Source organism: Drosophila novamexicana, unplaced genomic scaffold (genome assembly GCF_003285875.2).
Source record: "Drosophila novamexicana strain 15010-1031.04,08,12 unplaced genomic scaffold, DnovRS2.1 tig00000644-arrow-pilon, whole genome shotgun sequence".
In the NCBI taxonomy this organism is placed as follows: domain Eukaryota; kingdom Metazoa; phylum Arthropoda; class Insecta; order Diptera; family Drosophilidae; genus Drosophila; species Drosophila novamexicana.
Genome location: NW_020824814.1, coordinates 2,966,733 through 2,980,250, shown reverse-complemented (window position 1 = coordinate 2,980,250; position 13,518 = coordinate 2,966,733).

Sequence of the window (13,518 nt, the reverse complement as noted above, 5' to 3'; positions counted from 1 at the left end):
GTGTTAGACACAAGATATATTGCTCTCGCAATCCAAATCTCAATTGCCAAGCGGCTAATTACGAGCATGTCCATTGCACAACAGCAAAAGCAACAGCAACAGCAACACGAGACGGCATTGCCTTCAATGGACTGCCAAAGTGAAAACCGAGTACCAGAAAACTCAATTAGGAATGTTGCAAAAACACAGACAACATCGTCGGCCAAACCGCAGCCAGCTTCAGCTACAGCTCCAGCTCTGGCCAAGCAGCAGCAGCAGCCGCAGACGCAGTACGTCATAAATTCAGCGCCAATGCATGCCAAGGCGACCACCGCGGGGGTCATCACCGGCGGCACGCTCCATCTGCATCGAGTGAAAAGTGCGCAGGTACGTAAAACGTGACGTTAATTGAAAGTTAACCAGCACACGGGGATGCACTTCCAGCGCCCATTAAGATGTCGCTATATGAGCTTTAGCATACTCTATAAACGAGGTGAGCTCAAGAGAAATCAAGGGGTATATCGAGAGGATTAGGTAAACACAAGGAAGACTGAGATATAGATTAAGATATAGATGTAGATATAGATATAGATATAGACATACAGACATGAAGACATATAGATATGTAGACATTTAGACATTTAGATATTTAGATATATAGCTATATAGATATATACATATATAGATTTGAAGGTGAACCAGTTGAACAGCCCTCTCTCTAAGTCAATTGCAACGGGGACATTGCTAGAGTGAAAATACCAAAGCAAAGCACACGCAATGCTCAGATACAGCTTATGAGGATGCACAGATACAGATGCAGATACAGATACATGCGAATTCCCGGTTCTTGTATAGATACCTTGCCACAGTGCAGGGTGCGTAACGTAAATTTGTGCGTCTATTTTTTTTCCTTCTTTTTGCTATCATTATTTCTTTGCCTTTTTTGCCGGCACCGGCTGCCGTCCTCGGGTCTGTCCCGGCCCGGCTGGCACGGAGCTCAATGGAGCTTGCCGCATGCGTGTGAGCCTGCGCTGGACGTGGCGAGAGACGAGAGACGAGAGGCGAGAGGAAAAGCGTCATCATAGCCATGTTATGTAAACATTGACTGGGAGGACTTACGAGATGTGCAGTGGGGTGGCAGGTGGAATGGGCAGGGAAGTGAAAAGCAGCGACTCCGAAGCGACGGGCAACCACGACGCAGTTGCCAACGCCGACTGCTGGCTGCCTGATGCTCGATGGAGGCGTTTTGGCGGTCTTACTGTTATTACTGCTACTGCTGCTGCCTCCACTGCTGCTGTTGATGCTGTCAAAGTCATGTCATTCATCTGATGCGAAATGAATTTGTTGACGCCATTCAAAGCGTACTTTCAGGGTGGCTGCTGTGGTTGTGATTGCATGTGTGTGTGTGCGTATCTGTGTGTTAGTTGTTGCGTGTGTCTATTTACTTGCGCGTATCTGTGTGTGCGACTGCCTGGCCGATTGGGTGGTCTGAGCAGGCAACAAATCAAAGCATTGTTGCCTTTAAGTCGCAGCATCCACATTTGCATTTGCCCACTTTTCGTCTGGAGTAGCCCGCATAATTTCTTTGCCCACTTGGCCGTTGAGCCAAGTTATGCAAACTTTTCTCGCAACTTAACTTCTTGAACGTTGCCATAAAATGCAAAAGAAAATAACATTTTAAAGCTCTTCCAAAGAGTACGGCCTTTCAGGCAACCGCATAGCGAAACTTTGAGTTCGAGTTCCAGACTGGAGTATGTAGCAGGTATTATCTAAGCTATCTATCCTCTTTAGGTATCTATAGATCCTATACTTTAATAATGATTAGAATAGTAAGAGTACGAGAGGTACGTGTTTTTGTTGTAGACAGTGAGATCGGATAACTATATCATATAGAAATGATCAATCAATCTAATACTTATAAAGTATGAAAAACTATCTTGTTTATCAAGTTAGCTTCACCAAACCCCGCAAAATCCTACCAACATGGGACTATCATAATATATATCTGCCGTAGCAAAGATGAGTTAAAAATAGATTTCTTGTATTAAAAACCTTTTTATTCATCAAGATATTTTGAGCAAATCTTTCATTTATTAGCTTTTATTATAATCAAACACTTATTAACATCAGACTCCTGTATCAAGCTTTACGAGCGTCACAATTCTTTCCGCAAATCTGCAAGACCCTGACTCTACAAGGGTATTAAAATTTCGGCCAAGTTCGAAGTTTCGTTTCTTGTTGTTTTTTTTTTCGATCTGCTATCCCTTAAAGTTTTTCCCGGCAGCAGCTCGAGGGCTTTGGTGGTGGTTTCTGCGACTTGTTTATGTTTGCTTTCAATTTTATCCCTGACATCGTTTGCATCCTTTTGTTTGGGCTTTCGATTGCGATTTTCCGTGTAGTTTCGCTAAAAAAAAAAAACTCAATGTCAGAGGGGTCGGGGAATGGGGGAATGGGTGTTGGGCTGTGCTTGGCATCGGCCTTGCCCGTTTGCATGTCCCGCCAGCCGAGGACAGCCTTGCACTTGCCCGCAATTGAACTTCACTTGGGGTTGTTTCGCCCACGGTTCCGGCAACAGAGAGAATCTCATCGTTGTCCTGCGCTCCCATTCAGCGGCTGGCAGTGCTCTTGCTGAATTTATCTGAGAGCCCAAATCGCAAACTGGAGAGGGTCTCCAGTCTCTCTGACTTTGCCCTTTGGCCGGAGTTTGTTATCCCTTTCTCCCTCTCTCTCTCTGTTTCTGCTCTGGTCTCCTTTCATCTTGGGCTCGTGTTTGTTTTGCTTTAGCACCGTCTCGAGGGGTTAATCAACCTTCTTCAACTGTCGCCCGAGCTGTAACCGAGACTCGAGAATTTTTTGAGTTGCTCGCAAATTCAGCTCGTCCCATGGATAATGCACAAAGCAATTGAATTTATGAGCTGTACTCGTCTTTACAGAATCCATAAAGTTAGTTTGTAAGTGGATTTATGGCCTGACTTCTTACGCAGCACGTGTAGCTTTTTACAGTCGTGTGTCAATGCATCTCAAGGGTAGCTGGGATATAAATCAGAATATTTTGAAAGAGAGTGCAAAATAATATGGGTTTTTTCTTTATAAATACTAGGAGGGTATATTTCAAAGCAAATAGTCCCCTCAAAAGTAATTAAACAAATTATTTGTCATCTAACATTTTTATCCAAACTGACCTTATTATACGTAGCGTATAAAAGGTCACATTTCTAACTACCTAAAGTATTTGTATATGCTTGATCAGAGAGTATTTACCCGGAGAGTGCACATTGTCACATAGTGGGAAATTGTTTGCTCCCAATATTGCTATTTATGCTGGTGATCCCTTCGCAGCATCTAGTGTGGGGGGAGGGGTGGGGTAATTCACATATGCACTGCACGCACGCTATTGGCTGTCAGGCTTTTGATCCCGCTATCTTTGTTTTTATGCAGCCGAATTTGCTTGTGCTTGCGCTCTCAATTGTTATGGTAGTATTAGTGTGAACGCCGGCTTAGCGTAGGCGCGCGCTTAATGAGGCAATTTAGTGTGTGCCTTTCTCTGCTGTTGATCGGTTGCGTCCTCGGCGCGTGTTAAATAAATCTAATCTCGTTTTGAATAGATTTAAGTTAAATTTGTAGTATAAAACGCGTTTCGTTCGTATTGTGTGTGTGTTTACAAATTTCTATTTACTTCTACCGCTTCATTCAACAATTGGCAAATTATTTGTCGCTTACATTTTGCTGCTGAGCATTTTTCACAAGAGGCAAAATGGCGCGAACACAATCAAAGAAAGAGAGAGAGAGTGAGAGAACAATCTAGAAAAAGTAAAGCTCTTATTTAACAGGTAATTGTGCTCTTGCTGTGCATGCATACATAGAAACTATATATCTATATATGTAACTTATATTAGTGACGTCACAGGCTCTGTTAATCTTTTAAATAGTATGCGAATGAAGAGAGTAGACTTTTACAGTTTGGCTTACTGATCATATGCTACAGTAATTGCAGTTACAATGGTGTTCAATTAAATAGCTACACTTTAGTAGGAAACATTTATTTATGCTTTTAAATAAGTAAAGAAATTTGCAACATAATGATCTTCAATTTCGGGCTGCCAGTGCAATTGTCATATTTGTACAGATTTTGATTTATAAGTGGCCCAATGTCAAAAAAATATATATAAATGTATGTGTGTGGAAAATCAAGTGAAACTGCGTCAAATGCATTTTGTTGCTGGTTTGGAACGGTCATTGAGCTTCAAGTGGAAACCCATGGCAAATGGCAAATAATCCAAATCCACTTCAGACTGAATTATTGTGCATGGCAAAACATTTCGGGGTCGTAAATTGAAATGCATGTAAAGCAGATTTCCAGTTGGGGGGCATCCGCATACGCAGTGGCTGCGGCTGTGGCCAAGCCCCCCCATCCCGCTCCCTCGCTGCATGCCGCGGCGCTAATGGAAGCCCGCGACGCGCCTAGCTGCCTGGCGCCAACATATTTTGCTGTCGCACTCAAATTATGAGCGAAAATTTGCATAAAGTCAACGGAAAATAAAAAAAAACAAAACCCAAAAAAAAATACAAAAAATAAAAACGAACAAATAGACGGGAAAAATGTATCTTACAGAATGCAAAAGGTGAAAGAAAGTGGAAAGCGTGCAGCGAAGAATTGATGTGTACGTGCTGGAAATTTCTTAATTTCGGTTGAAAGATGTTGTTACCTGGCGGCTTTTCCAAAGCCAAGCCAAACATTTTCCTCACGTCATGTGAAACTTCTTTTCAGACTGCCCGAAAATAAGGTAAGAAAATTTCTTGTTGATTACGTGTGGCACATTCAAGAATATTTTCATGTCTGGCGACAACATTTGATTACATAATTTCCTTTGCTTTGACCAGCTTTTAATATGCATTCAGAAAATCTAAGTGTGTGTGTGTGTGTGTGTGTGTTTTCCCACTGCAGCAAGCTGCGCCTGGAGCGTCGTCAGCGTCCATTTAAGAGACAGCTGCCATAAATTTGGCTGGGAAATCGGGAAACTGGGAAACTGGGAATCTTGGATGCGCTAATCAGCGCTGTCAAGCGTTGCAGTTGCAGATACATATGCTGCGATGCGATGCCACAGATGCAGATACATATGTATCTGCAGATACTTTGGCGCTTGGCAAATTGTCGGGGCACAAAAATATCTCACGCATTCTTACGACGCTTTTTTTTTTTTCAAGCAATTAATTTATGCAGTTGCGCCGAGATTTTCCAGCGCAGATTAAAGTCGGCGAGGGCATTTAATAAATTGCCTCTAAATTAAAGAAAATGCGACAAAAAAAAAAAAAAGAAAAAAATATATGGTACAGATTTATGGGCGAGTTTTGGAGCACAGCAGATGACACCTCGCTGCCAGGGTTGCCACCAAGACGCGCATTTAAGGCGTATCATTAGGCATTGTGCTGGCGACCAAGTTGTCGCCGCTTTTAGCCAAAATTCTGTGACCCATTAATTCGGAAAGTTGTCAGCCGGCCGCGCTAATGATCGCTGCTCTCGCGACTTGAATTTTTTTTTTTTTTTTTTGGGGGGGGGCGCCCACGTTTTGGCCCCGGGTCCCCGTGTTTGGTGTCGCCTCGAATATTTTGTTGCATTTATTTTGGTGCTCGCGCTGACCTTATAAATCAGACTGTTAGAAGTTGGGAGGGGCACAATCAAAAAGTTTTCGATGGCGTCCAAAAATCCATAAAGTTCGTTTTTTCATTTTGTTTTTTTCGTTTTCATCTTGTTGGTTTTCCAAAAATCTAAACATAAATTTTTGATTTACGCAATGGGCGCGGGCGGGCGCCGCATTTCGTTGATTTATCTGCTCGATTTCAACAGCCATCAAGTAATTTGTGTTTTCGACAAATTGGAAATGGCGGACACCAAAGCAAAGAAAAAAAAAAATTGACATGGTTTTTCTTCATCTTTCTCTCTAAGGGATTTGTTAGGATGCCATCGATAATCGTGTTGGGTGCATAAAAGTATTTTATTGGCCAATTATCCAAAAATCGTTTATTGTTGTTGCTGGTTACGTGTGGTTTATATCGTTTATATGGCATTTCAGTCGGATCAAACGATACTTTTCAGTTGTGAGTGGCAGCTCTTTGTAAGTGTGTCATATTAATGCCCTTTCGAACATGGCCGCATCCAAGATAATCCCATATTTATGACCCTTGAAAACGCACTCATTTGCATGTGCTTTGTATGACGATGATAGTCTATCATATTTTTAGATGCTGACTAGACTCTTTAATCGCAGCAAATAGAGTTATCATTGTGAATATAAATTTGTCTCATTGTCAAGAGTTTATCTGGAATTCCTTGGAAAATATCTGCAATCCCATTTAGAAGCGTTTTATTTAGCAAGCTTATCTACGAAAAATTCCAGGGAAATATTTTTCTACAAACAGTTGAGCATATTTCGCTTGTATTTTTATGCCTAGACAAAAAGCTTAACTTTTCTCGATCTTGATATTTGCTTAAGTTCCGACAACATATGAACTGAGTTATTTATGTCGAGTTCTCCGTGACAATTGATTCAAAGTTGAGAGCGGGCCACGCTCTATTAAAGGGCTGTTCAATTGGCTACTCTAGAAATATCTAATCTTATCGGCGCTTACGTATTAATCATTTATTTTTTGTTTGTTTATTTATTTCGCATTTCTGCCAGTTTGTTTTGTAAATTGCGGCCAACACTGAGACAACAACATACAGCAAGATATAGTGCATACTTCACTAAAAGGGGGTTGTATTTGTCAGCTGTGAGCCACGTGATAAGATACGAATGTGGCACCTCGCATGATAATAATTGGCACACACAAAATATGAAAAGTAAGCTGGAACGTTGGATCAAACTGACTACGTTATACTCGTTTAGAGTTCAAAAGCTTAGCGAACTTTTCTATTTGCATTTCTGGCCCGATCTTTAGAGATGACCTCCTCTGGTCTATCTGCGAGATTTGCTGACTTAAGCTTAGGACTAGCCAACTCGTCAAATATTTTGAGAAAAAGCTAACTTTTTGAGTTTTAAGCTCGTTTCGATCTTAAGAGAGAACTTCCTCTGGATTATCTGTGAGATTTGCGGACTCTAGTCTTAAGGCTGGGCTAGATATAGATTAGTGCGGGTTTCCCTCGTCCTAGTGGGCGTGGTTCAGCTTGGCTGACTCGAATACACTCGACTGTCCAATTTAGGATTATAATACAGATGGACACAAAACCAATATACCCTCCTTTTCATCTCGTGAATGAGTATAATAATATTTAACTCTTCGTGGAAATTGTGCAATCGGTAAAAATAGCCCGCGGGCCCTACGTGCATATATAAATAAATGTATTTATCAGATGGCCAGATATTACTTGCGTTGTTTACTAGTTTAGCTCCAAAAAAAAAAACTAAACAAATCAATCATAAATGCTTAGCTCATAGATACATCAACACGCACGGATACAAGCTGTGGCTGTTGATGGCAACAGCTGATTGATTTATTTACCTGATGATGTTGCTCTTCCATTAGGCAGCCACCCGCCCCCTCAACCGATCGACCTGCGACTGACGTGCTTCCATCGACAACCTTGTGTTTGATTTCAGCATTTCCTGCTGCCTGGCACCGTGGTGTCTGCAATAAATGATATGTACATGGCTGATAAGTTGATAAGATGTTCTCGTTAGTCAGCTCGCAGCGCGTCATCAGAATTTCCGCCCAAAATCCGTTTGACGTCAATGGGAAATATTGTTTACTTCTTGTTTTTTTTCGCCAATTGCCGCATTTGTAATTGATTTCTTGAAGGGCATTTATTCCAGCTGCTGTCGAAATTTCCAATTTAAATGATTGTCATAGGTCGTTGTTCCGAAAAAAAAAACAAATTGATTTCTATGCTAAACAGGTGCGAATTCTTCAATTCCTTCTATATACACCTGCTTGATAATTTAGTGACGAAAGCTCGAATTCTCAAAACTTGATAAAAAACTGATCAAAATCGATTTACTTTTCACATATGTGAGGCTAGTTAGAGATACATATGCATCTTACACTCGATAAGGGCATTTACTCTTCGGCTAAATGAACTCTAGCTGTTCCATTTGTTGCCATTTTCTGAATGCTCTTTTTCATCTGTGAACAGACTCGTTTTCAATTTGCTTGGTTCCCAGACATTTAGAACATCCTACGCTGGCCTTTACAGCCCCAGCTCCACTTGGAAGTTCGCGTCTGAGTCATGCGCATGCGTGCAGCATCCGAGGCGATGCTTTGCATGCGAATTGTTGTTATTGTTGTTGTAGCCAGCTGTCGGCTGTCAACTTGTGTATCCATAAGATACGCAGGCAAAAACAAAGCGCATTGATCGCAATTACGCGGCAAAAGTGTCGGCGACGCACAATTGGTACAAAAAAAAAAAAACAGAGATTGAAAAGAAAATGAAGTGAAACAAGCAGCAAGGGATATCGCTGATACGCCGACGATTAAATGCCCTACTTTGAAGTGCTTTTATACGACCGAATATTTCTATAAGAGCCATATAATATAGGAGTTATATTTGACTTTTATTGAAGGTAAGAGACTAGATTGGAGAAAGATAGTCAGAGGTATATAGACTCAGATATTGATGCTGATCAGGAATATATATAGTTTAAAAGTTCGCATATATCTTCTGGGTCACACAATTGATGACAAAATAATAATACCCTGTGCAAGGGTATTATAAGGGAAGTGAGTTGTTTTTGTTATTGGGTTGTCAGTGCACGGTAATTGCAAGCGGTATCTGCAGCTTTAGCTGTATCCGTATCTGTATCTGTAAAATGTATCTGTATCTGCTGGATAGCTGCTGCATTGTTTGTGGTTGTCACTTGAAGTGCTTGAGGTCGCAACAATTGCAACACTTTCTCAAGAATTCCAATTGTGACGCAAGCAGCAAACCAATTGTATCTTGTATCTTGTATCTTGCAGATGCAGCCGCGACCGACACGAAAAACAACTTTCGATAGCGAGCATTTTTTTGGGCCACACTCGATACTCGATACGCGATACCCCCAACTTACTTTATATGCACACATTATGCACGTCTGATGAAGTTGTCGTCGTCGTTGTCGTCTTTGTCGTCTTTGGCAGCCGCGTAACAGTAGCTCAAGAATGTTTATTCTGAGGCAAAGTATCCGTTGTATCCAACCTCCCGCAGAGAGTGCTCTTCGCTTTGCCTGCAATTACCGCAAGTCAAGTCGATTTGTAACCGAATCTTTTGTCTGGACTGCGGCTGTGACTGTGACTGCGACTTGTTTCTGGCATCAGAGCGCCGCATGGCAGCGACCTTAGTCATAAAGTTCCATTGATGAAACTCGACAGACAGCCAGACAGACAACTGGACAGACGGACAGAACAGAACCAGACCAGCCCAGCCCAGCCCAGTCCAGTCCCAGACTGACCACAATCACGCTCATGAATGAAACCGAGTCGGGAGAGTATGAATGAATTGTCCAGTTGAACATATTGCAACCGTATGCTGATTTCTTCACTTTGTACTTTCCGCTGAGAGTGCTGTTAAGAATTTCTTAACCCAATTCCAAACTCGACTCGACTCGTCGCGCCGCGTCTCTTCCTAAACAGCTCGCAAAACAAACAACTTTTATGGCCGGGTCGTTCGGTTGAGTGTTCGCAGCGCATTCCTGTATTTCATTTAGGGATACGGCAAGTCGAGTGTTTCTGAGAATTTTCATAGTTTGTGATTCTTTTCTTTCTCAACAGAAATAACAGATACTCTTGGCCATCCACTGCCACTTTCCAGCTACATTTATGCGGAGTTGAGTTCAGTTTTCTGTGCGCTGAGTGTTGATTGCAGTCGTAAAACAATTAAAAAGTTTCATGTCATCATAGGCATCATATGAATCCGGCGTGCAGCGCTTTAAAACTGGTCAAGCGGACTGTTTTGGTTATGGTTTTAACGGATATTTCTTTCGGGCCATGAGTCAGCATCGCTATAAATGTCAAACTTAACAGATCTTTAGATAAGCTATGAACTAATTGGCAACAAAAGCTGAAAGCTTAGCCGTCGATTAGCAGAGAATTGACTGTAAAGAAAACCTAATAGAGAAGAACCTATTCCTTTCGATAAAAGCCAGATAAAAGTTTTAGTATATTATATATCTGATAATAATCAAGGGGTTTTGGTTTTTTGTTTTCTTTAATACTTTTTGCAAGTCTTTACAAATTAACAAACCTTATTCATTGTGCAGGTCATGCTCTTCACGCTGTTTTTAAATGTTCTTCTTATAATTCTCAACCAGTTTTAGCGTATGCAAGGTCATGTCGTTTATTGAGCCTTGGTTCTCGTCTTCTTTCATTATTTGGTTAGATACGTGAAAGATGCTTAGACATTTAAGTGAATAGGAAGTTAAACTGTGGTATTCGCTTATAATTCTCAAACCGTTAGAGTCTGAGCCTGGCTTGATGCACACCGTAGCCCTAGTTCTTTGCTGTGCGATCAGTTCTCTTCTTCCTTAAAATTTTATGAACATCATTCAGTGGACTCAGTTGCTATACATAATTCTTAGCAATCAAGCGAGTGGGAAACTAAGCTGTTATTAAGAAACATTCGCGTATGATTCTCAACCAGTTAAAGCTTGAACTAAGCCTGCTGCGCACAGCTGATATTTTTGTTTGCTGAGCCAACAGTTCTGCTCTTCCTCTATTCTCTGCTCACAAAGGAAGTGCAAACAAACTTTATGAACATTCAGTCAATAGACTCTGTTCCCTGGCATATTTCCTCTACTGTTATACGAGTAGGAATCCAACCCTTTTTGGCATTCATCTTCAAGCACTACAAAATGCCAAGTCAGCAAATTGAAATTCAATTCTTATTTGTGCATTTGTCGAGTTGGGATGCTTCGTTGGCCAGCATTATCGTGGCAAACACCCCCGCACAGCCGGCAGAGCAGCCATTATTTATGCTGGCCATATCGATATGGCAGAGCCCAACACTCGCAGACTATTTTTTTTTTTGTTTTCGAGGCAGTTTTGTATCTCAATTTGCAATGTGCTTGTAATGAATGGCTGTGCCATGCGATCTGTTCAAGTAGAAGTCGCCGGCTGCCTCTCGAGCCATGTGGGTGCAACTGCAACTGCAACTGCAGCCGATCGTCATGAATTATGCAAACACGAGCAAAATGCAGCCATGCCCGCCCGCTGCAAGCTGCTTCAGTCTGACATTTCTCTGTCTTTGTGGCAACAAACAAATTGTTTGTTATTATCGTTGGGTGGCACCGGCCACAGATCGTGCGTCAGGAAAGCTGCCTCCGGAGCTCCGGATTAGGAGTCCGCGTCAGATTAGAACGCGAGGCGGCAAATTGTCAAAAGGCGCCGCAGCTGCCAACCATTTGCTTAGGCTCCGCTGCTCGTAATATTTACTCTCCCATATGGCATATATTACTTGGGAGTTTTGCTTTCAGTTTCACATCTATATATTTATTTATTTATTTTCATTCTTATTTTTAGGCCTTGCACAATGTGTGAAATTGCCGACAGACATTGAGGCAAATCTTTCAGATTTGCTTTTGCCTTTGCCTTTGCGCCCTGCCCCGACTTTTTGAAGTCGCCCAGTTTTCAATGATGATGATTAAGTCGTTTGCTCTTTGACGTTTCTCTGGAACGAGCAACCATTAATATTATTTCCAAATCGTCTGGGCGGGGCAATTAACCCATTGAGTTGGGGGAGCTAAGTATAAGGACACACGGCCGAGAGATCTTAAGTGAGCAGTTTCCGATAGGCTCTGCGAGTAGTTGAATTTTTGAAAAGATGTGTCTTCTGATAAAGAAAAGGGAGGAGTAAGAGGAAGACAAAATCATTTAATCATGGGAACTTGGAGGAGGAAGAAACTTCCAGCAATGATTTAAATGTGCCTATAGCACAGTTTGAATTTTAAATAAGTTTCTAATTATTTTTATAGTTCTGCATATTTAAGTTCTCTGAAGTAGAATAGAGTTTTAGGCAATACATTTGATAATGATTCAAAATTTTAATCATATTAGTTTATAGACTCTGGAATGCTTCTCTGATCTTATCTTTTCTTTACATATCGATGAATCCTTAGAGAATTTTCTTCCTTAAGATTCTCTTACATCTTCATATCTTAATAATAGAAATAATAGAAACAAATTCTTCAAAATGCTTAGATCTCCTTAATATTATTAAAGTCATCAAGTTTTTCTTGGAAATTTAATTGATTTTGGAGGATCCCGATTTGAATTCCTTGCCATTGTTAAGCTGTTGTCTTCTCTTAGCCGCAGGTCATGGCTTCTGTTGCTGTTCAAAAAGTTGGGTCCATAGTTTCTAGGTATATTCCATATTCATATTAAAAATAAACATTGTTGTAGAATACGTCATGGCGATTGTCTTTATCGCCTCTTTCGGAGCATTTTCTTCCGTTTGGCGGCTTGAAATGCAGCTGCTAGGCATATATATGTACAAGTATCTGGGCTAAATCAGCCCAATCTCTGAAAATGCTTCTGCTGCTGTTTCAGTGAATTCCGTTTCCATATCTTTCGGCACTCGGCTGGTGAATTCTTTTGGGGCTTGGGTTGCTGGTAATGCGTGCTCCATAAATGTGCAGAACGTGCCGCATACGAAAACAATGCAAAATCAAAGCAACAACAATAACAACATCATCAACAATGGAAGCATCCAATCTCCAAACCAAGTAGCTAACCAAACATCAAGAGTCGAATGTCGGCAACAAAGCGCACTGAACACAGATTGGAAATGAGGCGAGCAGCCCGAAAATGCATTTTGTAGTTCCAAGAATCTATTAGGCCCAGCGGCAAGTGGCGTTTTGTTTTGAGGAGAACGCTTCTCCGATAGGGAAAAGGAGTGGGAGAGAGAGAGAGAGAGGGAGAGGGAGACCCGTGCCAGTTCAATTAGAGAAACCGGCAAACGGCTGGCTGCACTTCATCAGCTCAGCGGCGCGTGATAAGCCGCAGTTGCAATCAGTAAAAGTGATGTGGAAATAGTCCAAAAAGCATGAGTACTTCATGTTGTGCCATAAATTCATCAATTATCTGGGGACTGCCTCCCCCATCCCTCGGCCCCCCGCCACTCCGCTACACCCTTTTGCCACTTGTGACTGTAAAGCAATAGACGCCGAAGACGTGCCCAATTTCGGGTTGGAAAGTTGGAAAGGATCGTCTTCAGCATTGCGCAGCTGTGGGCGCAATTAAGATGTGCATCTTAATGAAAGTCAACCTCGACTGATGGCCTGTTGCCGGGGACGAGCCATGGCTGATTAGGAGTGGAGCGCTGCAAGCGGGGCGACACTCCTTAATCGAATGCTCTCTAAGCCCGAGGGAGTTACATTGAATTGGTCTGGTTTCAGGCAACACCAGAGATTACCAAGTGAACAGGAAATACACGTTTTATTGACCTGCAACCCCATAGACGCGGAAGTTGTCAACTGCAACTGCACTAGCTTTTAATCGTCGGCTTATTGCTTGATTGACTGACTGTTTGATTGATGATACTGCATCACAGTTAATATCAGTGCTGTCAACTGG